We start from the raw sequence: 10,619 nt of genomic DNA on the forward strand, positions 1-10,619 counted from the left end.
TGCACGTGTTTTACTAATATTGCTGCTTTCACTCAATTCTCATGTATTTCGTCTCTGGAGATTCAGAAGGAGGCTGCAAAAATTTTAGCATGCAATACATGACGGCGCAACGATGCTTTTCACATGACGACGAAATAAAAGCATTTGGTCAGAATGACGATGAGAATAGGAACTACTAATAGGCAATCTTTGCAATAACAGGATGAATTGCTGATTGTCATTACGATAAACCAACGCGAAGGCATCCGGGTATCGTGAACATCATGGGATCTGCTAGGAAAAAGTTTTAATGCTACGTCCCTCTTCTTGGATTTCACTGGTCATCACCACCTCAGCTCTGCCATCTGATTGAACAACGGCTGCGTCATGCTTTGTGCTAACACACAGGACATCGATGGAGAATGCAGGGTACTTCCCAAAATGACCATCACAACTAGCCTGATATGCATTTGACACAAGCTATTAACGTCTAATTCACTGTTTGGTTTTGACCAGTTTGTAATCAGTCACGATTGCCCACACTTCCCTTTTAACGTCTGTTAGTGTAAATGTTAAGTAAGCTTGCAAGGTTGCTGACGTCAGTTTGGACTTTTAAATGGATATTTTAAACTCGCAATCATTTGAAAGATGTTCCGAGAATGTCACGTGGTTTTGGTAAATAATAAGAAAAATATGACGATAGGGCAACAAACAATTAACTGAAGCGAAAGATTTTTGCATCAACACTTGTCGGAAATTTATGTACAAGGAGCCCCATGATGATACTTAGGTCTGTAATGCTGTGAGGCTCACGGTTCACATGTCTATGTAATGATATATTACATGTGTATGTAGGCCTACATGTAAGCTTGTGTGTATGTTATGTTATACCATAACTATATCTATGTGTGTGTGGGTGGGAATGCATACATATGCATACATGTAGGCCTCTATATTGAAATATCTACATGTTTGCAGGTGAATGTTACTGTTATATGCCAACTGATATTTCATACTCAATCAGCACGAAATATCTTGCATGTCACATTAACATAATTTATGACATCAGTGCCCGCAGGCGATGGTATACCTGCGAGATGCTTTTCCATTTTGGCATCGCTCTTTTCCCGCGCAAAGCCACAATGCCAGTCAGAAGACCTCGGCGGTGCGGAATCTCCTCGCCCGCTGACCAGTACCCATACATGGCGATGGGGAAATTAACGAAGCGGTGAATGAGTCATCAGCGACAAAAATAACACGACGTCGTTCCGCAGTCACGATCATAATCGCCTCAGTGGATCTAACCACGTAGCATCGTCAAGCTCCGTAGACTGAGCTCTGGTAGATTGCAGACATTAATACAGCAAGGTGCTTACCGTCTGCTTCGGAATGGTCTTTTTGTGGTGTTTTTTTTTTTTCCATTGCAGTTGGTTCTTCTTCTTCTTCTTCTTCTTCTTCTTCTTCTTCTTCTTCTTCTTCATCATCATTTCTTCTTCTCTTCTAATGGCAAGTGCCTGCGTTATGTAATTGTAGATAATAATATTATCATAATACATTTATGCAACTTTTTTTTTTTAAAGAAAAAAAAATCATTTGCACTTGGTTCAAAGAAGCGGAAAAAAGTCTGGTCTATCATAAAAACAAACCGATCCTACACGCATGTTTTCCTGGCTTTATAGATATGGAACAACCCTTTTAATCTCTTGTCTTGATGTGTATATATAATAGCGTGCACTGCCGTTTCCTGCACTAAATAAAAATAGTGTTAGCATTCGTTACAATGAACATGAGCTATACTCTTTCAAAAACAAAATTTTGTGAGGCTTGAATCTGCCTAACTGTAGTTGAATCTAGATATTTCTCTGCTGATGTCAGTATTATCGTGAATGCTCCCTCACCTCAACTTTAAATCTTACGTTAGTTCAACCATGTGGAAAAGGACAATTTTCGTCGAGGAAGTCGAGCGATTAAGTTCATGCATGGCGTCACAAACAAATATTCATGACTTCCTTCGACGTTCTTCCGCTTTAGGTGAGGCGCTCCTCCTCTCCTACGAGAAATGGACGAGTTGATGTCATCAGTCTTGACCGCCGAGTTCAGAGCTTTCCTGATTTCTCCGACGAGCCTTTATGTTTGCCAGATGGGTTTGGCTAGTTTCCACGATATTATGCTGCATGGGAGAAAGTGTACAGAGGAGAAGTGAAAGGGGGGAGAGGAGGTATATACAGTAGATAGATCAAGTCAGATGTAACAACAACAATATTTATGTATTATATATGAATCATGAATTATATCATGATAAAGATTGATGAAGAGATGAATCAATAGATTTTACAGACATAAAGATAAGAAATAGATGCACAGATTGATATATTATGTAGACCGACAGAAGAAACAATTAGAGATTGTATATATGGGAATACAGTATATACACAGTATCTATCTATCTATCTATCTATATATATATATATAAATATATAAATATATAAATATATATACATAAAATATATATATATATATATATATATATATATATATATATATATATATAAATATATATATATTTGACAGAAAAAGGAACGGAGAAGGAATATAGGGAGAATATAGAGAGATAACGTTGGTTATCTCTGCAAGCATCGAACGAGCAGACTTTCTATTGAAGCCGCAATTGTGGAGTAATATCCATACTGACATGCATATTTTTTTTTTCGACCATACACAATATTAGTTTGAATCATTGGAAGTTCATTTAAACTTGTATTCTCTCTTGAGCAATTTCATCCCATACTCACATCATATTCATTATGTTTGTTTATCTGCTTTCATCGTAGTCGCGCAATATGAGCACATAATGTATCTTAAAAAAAAACAAATAGGAAGCTTCATGATTATACTACAATGTAGTACCTTTCTAAAACTGTAGTTTAACATAATCATTGCATACAATTAATTCTTATTACTAACATCTTGTTCTGCACCAACATACATGAGACTTACTGCATATAGTGACAAGCATGGACGGATACAATTGTTGTATTTAAAAGATGGGCATGATTCCAGACAATCTAAAAAAAAATGAAGGAACCCCAGAGAATGATGGCATACAAGATACAGCCTTTAAAACTGAGCAAAAGGAGTCGAAGAAATTTCGGCCTGACATACCACACCAATCCACTTTCCGATGCTTGAAGCAGTGCGGTTAAACGAACTAACGCTGGCAGTAAAAGAAATAAGGGCGCAACAAGAATACAATGTACATGACACCAGATTATTATACTGTGATTATATATGCTGTGCTGTTTCCTTACAAAGATGATAGGATTTTACTTTCTTTAAGATCATAGTTCGTTATATCTAACTAAACTTTTGTCAAGTTGAAAGGGAACAAAGGTGATCATTTCGTAGTTCCCGTACGAATGAGGAAATGCAAGTATCGCTGCCACTATCATTATGCATGAGTAATAGAGAACCCAGAGGGGATTTTTCTTACATGGCCCTATTGCTTGTGTGTCAAGAGCACCAGTTATTTTTGTTTTCATTTGTTTTGTTTAGTTTCTGTACTGTATTGATTTTTTGGAATTATATTCCTTTGTCCCTTCATCTGCCCTTACCAATTCCAAAGTATATTTCACTTTTGTTGCCGATTTGGAGCAGTGTATTTGCAGGCAGATAGAGTGGTGAAAGAGGATGGAAAAGATTAAAGATAGAAGAACTGAAAACACGGGTACATAAAACTCGCGGTGCATATCTAACTCAGGGAAGCGGTATTTCATTTATTTTCATTTCATTTATTCATTTTCGTTTTCGTTTTCGTTCAATAAAGAATATAAGCATTCATCATTATGCTAAAAAAAGGATATATAAATATCATAAATATATCAAAATACAGAATAATCACGCAATGTAGGTTTTGAAGTCAAGATGCGTAATATTTACAAAATGATCATGAAAATGGAGGGGAGTTAGCTATGAAATAAGGCTTGTAACAATTGTGCATTCGCCTAAAAGCCATTATTAATAAGGTAAAGAAAAATGTTGGCTACATTATTAAAAGGAGCAAGGTGAAATTCATTAAAAGAAATTGAGAGCAAAAAACAACAACAAAGAAACACAGTGCGAAATTATTGTTTGAAGAACATGAACAACTGTGTTCAACTGCCAGTGAAATCTACATAAGAAAATCATATCCTTATAATAATACAAGATATAAGCAGGTGACTAAAAATGAAGAGCATAAAATGACTTCAGCAAGTGTCACCAAAAACTATCTGAGAAAGGGCCATACTCCACATAATAATAAATGCAGATGTACTGACGTCTGTGCAATCCACTGGGTCAATTATGATGTCATTGTTATTCATCGCGAACAAAAGAACCATCTCCACTCGGTCTGGGTTCTCCGTTATCTCTCCGTGTACCTTAATGAGCAACGGTTCGCGCATCGAATAGGTTGACGATTTCCCGGTTTACCACGAAAGAGAAAGCCGAGCAGGAGAGCATAAAATTGATGGGCAAATGGGAGAAGGTTTTTACTCACGTGTCATGAGTCACAAAGGTTACGTACAACGTGGATATCGTTATTCCCGGTACTCACATATTACATATGATATAAATCAATAAGTAAATGTATATTATATACATAGGCCTACATGTTCCTGAGGGGGGGGGGGGCACTCATAACGTCACTCCTTACGTATGTCATCTTTCATGTCTTTAGCCCCCTTTAGTGCCAATCATCACGCGTATACCGCGAAGTTATAATTGTCCCTATAGTGCCAATGTCGTGGCATCCGACAGCGGGACAAGTATTATTGTTGCCTCCCTCCTTTACAATAAATTTCCATTTTGACTGCTTTCATTGAGTTGTGGCTGCATGGTTCTAGTTGTTTGTATCTGTATGATTCGAATTTGTTATTTTTCAAGCTGTGGAGCATTTCTTTTTGTGCGTGTATAGATAGCGTCCAATATGATGAATTATTGCTAAGTATTATGAAATATAATATATTAAGAAAATGATATACTTTGACTTGTTCTCATGAATGTGCTGTCATGTATTTTGTGGGACTGCAATTTTTTTTTGCATTCATTGACAACTGTGGATAGAGGACAAAGAGAATCAAAGGTACTGTTTACCACTTGGAGCAGTGATTTAAAAAAAAAAATGTGCGAGTTTACATATTTAATGCATGTGTGTAGGTCAGATGTATCACAAAACATGTATACCATATAAGTATTTCCGCAATAAAGCCTAGAATATAAGGAGATATCATTATTTTTCTTAATAAGCCATAACTGTAGACGGTTTATTTTAGAAACAATTTTATTATAACTATTGTTCACATTTTGTATATTCAACAATACTTAACAATGTTTATACCGATTGATGTGTTTATATTGGTTGTTTCTATGTTTAACTCACATTTTAGAACTACAGTGTATTTTGAAGCAGTAAAGTTGGGTTTTTGTTTCATCTGCAAAATGGTAAATAAGGGCTTCAATGAGAACAACGGTCCTCGGAAGTCCTGGTCCTGGCAAGTCCTGGTCCTCTGTCGCCACACAATCATTAATAATATGTGTCAAAAGCAGAGAAGGGGAAAGACAAAACATCATTATGTCATTCTGCCAAGGATAGTACCCGATCGATTGTCTACTATCTCATGACTTTTGATAAACATCCCAAACCATCCATTATTAGCTCCGATTTTACTTCGTGTAAAAGCATTTTAGTGCTTCTTGGTAAAGCATAAAATGTATACATTCTGTCAAATCGCATGTCTACATCTTAAATGCATGAACGAACCAGTCATCATTCTTCCCTCTTCTCTTCTCCGTGGTGCATTAATGTCCACAAACAAATAATCATGACCTCGAAAAGTACAGCTCTTCTATGAGTCTAATCCTCTAGAATAGCCACAATTATGTATTTATATCAGAATGCATGTTCATTGTCGGGTATTCAGTACCACCATGAGGTAATAATTATGTACAAATTGTAAAGCGCTTTTCGATATTTGATGACTGTTTGCATGTTGTTGTGTTCACTCAGCCATATCCCAGTGAACTAAGGCGTATCCATATTTACACAACGCCATATGCTCCTTCTGCTTAATTGCATTTTTTTTTTATATAAAGATAAGACAATAATAGGAAATCAAGGACATCATGTCATGTTATGAGGGGTAATCCCCGTGTCAGTCTACACGGGCTACACCTAGAAACTCGAGAAACCGTCACAGCAAACCGTAGCCTTTCGCAACTCGCTTGACAGTTCAGACAATTACTTTCCTCTTTTTCACTTCCTTTTGCTCTCTGAGAGTATAGCGATGGATGATGCCAATTTAAAGGGTTCTGTTTCTTTTAACGAGAATGGAACGTGCCGTGCACTCACATCAATGGCAGGGATTGTGACACTTTCATACTCACCTCTCGTTTGAGTGTTTTCAGTCTTAAGTGTTCGCTTTGAGCACTAAAAGGCCGTCTGTATCATAGCAGGGCAGGAAATGAAGAAAGTCTTGATTAGTTTACTATCATAGGTTTAACACAACAGACTTGTGCTAGGAACAATGTAGATGGTCAATAAAAAAAGTGTACAATTGTTTCTGTTTCAGTAGAACAATAATGCGTCTCATACACTCCTCAACAGAACGCACCGTCAATCTGTCCAGTGAACATTGACACGAACCTTTTTTTATTTGCATTTAACTGAATCGTACGATCCTGATTCTATTTATGAAAACCTATCCCAAACACAAAGTCTATAGATCAGTGGGTTGTTCCCCGCTGCACTCGCTGGATTAGAATTTTCTCGATATAAGCACCCATTTAATGATCTTCGTGACACTATCGGTTAACCTTGAGTAATATTCACATCCCCAACTCATGAAAATCTGTTTCCCATTCACAAATAAGCTACAGATGCCCACATTTTCTATATTACTTTATCTATCGCGTGCCACGAATGGAATATTCCATTGAACCGTGACTGGACTTTGCTCTCATTGAAGAAAGCAGGCACTAAAAGGTAAACCAACAATGCAACCTCCTCCCCACCCCCACCCCCACCCCACACACACACAAACACACATTCCCCTTCCGTGCTTTTTGATATCAACGGCTGATGCGTGAACATCAGGTAAGCAGGTCTGGGTATATATAATAGAGGATCATGATAATCAGGGGTATTTTCCTGTCCCACAAAATGGCGTTGGTAAACAGAGACAAGGTGCAGCGTGACTTTGGAGTCACGTTGTTGGAGATACGAGGCACGCATTTATGGTGACGATCCTGCACTCTTCGCTTTCAAGAAAAGATAAAAACTATGTCACTGATCCCGTCTATAGTTTCATCGTTTTCCCGCTTATTTTTTGTTTTATGATATCTTATTTCATCCAGAAAGCACTGACGATGAATTTTTGGCCATACGTTTCACCACATCCGGTGGATGTTGTGCTGCTGTCTTTCTCTGGTTTTGATGATCTTCTTTATAGTTCAAGGTGTATTCAAGTTGGCTTTCACTAATGAGTAAAACCAAACCACCAGAACGGTTGAAACTTCATCAAAATCGGATCTAAAGTTGGAGAATTTCCACATGTTTTCACGAGAGAGCGATATTAGTTATAACCGACTGTACATAATCTAATCAGGTGGTGATGCCATGCTGGCCTCAGAAGTTGCAATTGCCATTGCGATATCATTGACCAAATTCATGACATGGTAATCATTCGCGATATTGTTTTTTTTTTTTCCTTTTTTTGGTGCTTAGGTCAGTGCGTTCGTGCCTGCCTAATATTCTCATTTGATTATACATGCGTCGATCACTGCGACCAAGTCACTTTTCTGTGGATACGTGAAGAATAAAACAAAAACAATAACAACAGATCATGATTTTTCTTATCTTACGTCCAATTTCAAAGAAACTTCAAACATGATCTGTTCGACTGTCAACTTGGATCATAATTTTATGCAGCGGAACTGCAACAGTATTTAACTATTCGATATTACAATGTGATACAGCCAGAACATAAATGTGTTTGCAATGGGCGTCATGTCCCTTGCAATCTCCCCACTTCGAAGTATGTTGTCCTTTCACAGAAAAAGAGGCACACAGAAATTTTGACGCTGTTAATGATTTGTTCGAAATGGAAAGTCCCTACTGAGAAGTGCGTTGCTTAATGTTTCGTGCTACTGTTTCGCATCTCCATAAATTTTTGAAAAGCGATTAATTTCAAAACCCCGTCATATAAACACAGAATAACGATTAAAATGTCAATACGGAAGTACCTGCAGGTGTGAGTGCGCAGGGTAGTTGATGACTGTCTGTCTGTATGTCTGTCTGTCTGTATTTCTCTATACAAGATGAATGTATATATATATATGTGTGTGTGTGTCTGTGTGTGTGTATGTGTGTGTGTGTGTGTGTGTGTGTGTGTGTACATACGTGTGTATGTGTATGGGTGTTTGCAACAATGGGCGTGTGTGCGTTCAGTGCGTTATATGTGTGCATATGTGGATGACACGTGGAGGGGTGACAAGGAGGGGGTGTTGCCGATAGCGTCACCACCATAGGGAAGTCCCAGTTAATATAATAAGAATAAGAATGGCGATGCACATCAATCGTTATATTTTTCGATTATTGTTCGATTGATCTCGAAGCCCCACCCTTTCCTCTGGTCGTCTGTGCAGCTGCGCAAATATGCAATAAAGCAATCATGACTTACACTATGTATACCATCATTATCATTGTAATTAACATCATCGTTAGTACCAAACCCATCACTGTCATCATCAGTATCAATATCATCACAGATTAATCTTCTAGTCTAGATCCATTTATCTTTGTAGTTATTTCTAAGAAAAGAACTGCAACAACCATATTTTATCATACGTTCTAAAGGACGATTACAGGACTAATTTTGTCAATCTGCATATCCCACCCGCTGTACCAAGGGGTGATAGATGGTGTATGAGGAGCATAACAATAGCAATGGGTATTTCTTCGTATGCATCATCCTTTCGAAAATAACTTCGTGACAAATCATACTCTCAGCGAATGAATGAAGGAATACATTTTTACCAACCGGAAAGTATGAAATACGTGTAAACATCAAAGACATGTCAAACTACGGCATGAAAGAAAGTTGAACGCTATATGTAGAAACATATCAATTGATGTTAACCTAATATATAAGTAAATGGAGAAATTAACAATGTTAATTATTCTGTTCATTGGGCTGGGAATTCCCAAGTATTGTTCATGCAATATGACAATTTCAATTTCGTTCATAGATTGATCAGGTCTGAATCATTTCTTTTTGCCTATACCATCTGTATGTTTGTGCGTTGTCGGATTTTTTTTTTCATAGATTGACCAAGATCTGCATGTTTGTATAAGTGTCATTGTGTATATTCGCCCTGTGTATATGTTCTGCATTCTTTGATAAAGAATGCTTGTTTTCCTAACTACTTCTAACTTGGCTAGACGCTTGTCTCAGATACGTTTTATTGTCATTTCGGCCTCATAATGATAATCATCATCATCTTCCTTGGTGTAATGTTTCATCAAGAACCTTACGGAGATGCGATGATCTCATGCGAGAGGACTGTAAGCACGCTAGTTTTGCATCTATGATATCATAATAACCAGGGAGTATCCCACCTCCCTGGTATGGAGGACCTCCAGGTAAACTTATCGAAACTGTGAGATCCAGGCAATGCGAAATTCAAGGAATTCTTGGCTCTCGAGTTCGAGCGGACAATGATAACACCACGTTCAAGTTTTGATTCCACTCGCTCTTCATTTCTCACGAGTTGAGAGCGGTGCTTTATGATAAGTTTCCTCTACGTGATCTAAACAGAACTTCACTGTATTAAGTGATTTTAACGCTGATGTCGCGTCTCTTTGTTTAATGCAGTCTACATCCTGATGTTTGTTTGTTTGTTTGCTGGAAACTTACGCTCCGATTGATTATTCAGAATGTCATAGAGCACGTCATTCTCATCTGCCATTGAGCATTCTTATGTTAATTAATAGTATCGGCAAAGCATGTTAGTATGCATTCATCGCTTGTTTCTTGTTTTTTAATGCGTTTCCTTCGGGATATGAAGCAGTTGAAAGCTTCTAAAAAGATTGCTTTTCGACATACTATTTCATGAGCTGTGAACCCCTGTCGTTATTTCGCATGCCACCAGATTAAATTGCTCCACCAATCCTGTAGAGCACAATTCTGCATCTCCTATTCATTTGTGTCGTTTTTGACCTATAAGGATTCTACTCTATCGTTCAATACCTCGCTGTGACCCAGATTTACTCAGCACTGAATACAAAAAAAAAAAAATGATGTAAAAGGGGGAGGGATTTCTTTCCTGGTCATCTTTGTTCTGCATTCAGCGATGTCCCACTTGGGTAGCTGACCTAAAAGACTCTTGCCCCTTCCCAACAAAATAAGGAGCCTAACTGTACACCTATGGATTTGAATCAACCCGCATTCTGCCCCCTTTGGTGATACAGATTTGAAGTCGTCTGGTAAATATCTCCTGAAGGATTGCTGTTTACTAACAGAGAGATTTTGGGTATAACCGTTCAGATCGACGTAAGTTAAGAATACAAAAGGATTCATGCGCCATCACGTCCTCCATTAGTA

Source organism: Diadema antillarum, unplaced genomic scaffold, assembly GCF_040938485.1.
Source record: "Diadema antillarum isolate AM-2024a unplaced genomic scaffold, OU_Dant_1.0 scf00000074, whole genome shotgun sequence".
Lineage (NCBI taxonomy): Eukaryota > Metazoa > Echinodermata > Echinoidea > Diadematoida > Diadematidae > Diadema > Diadema antillarum.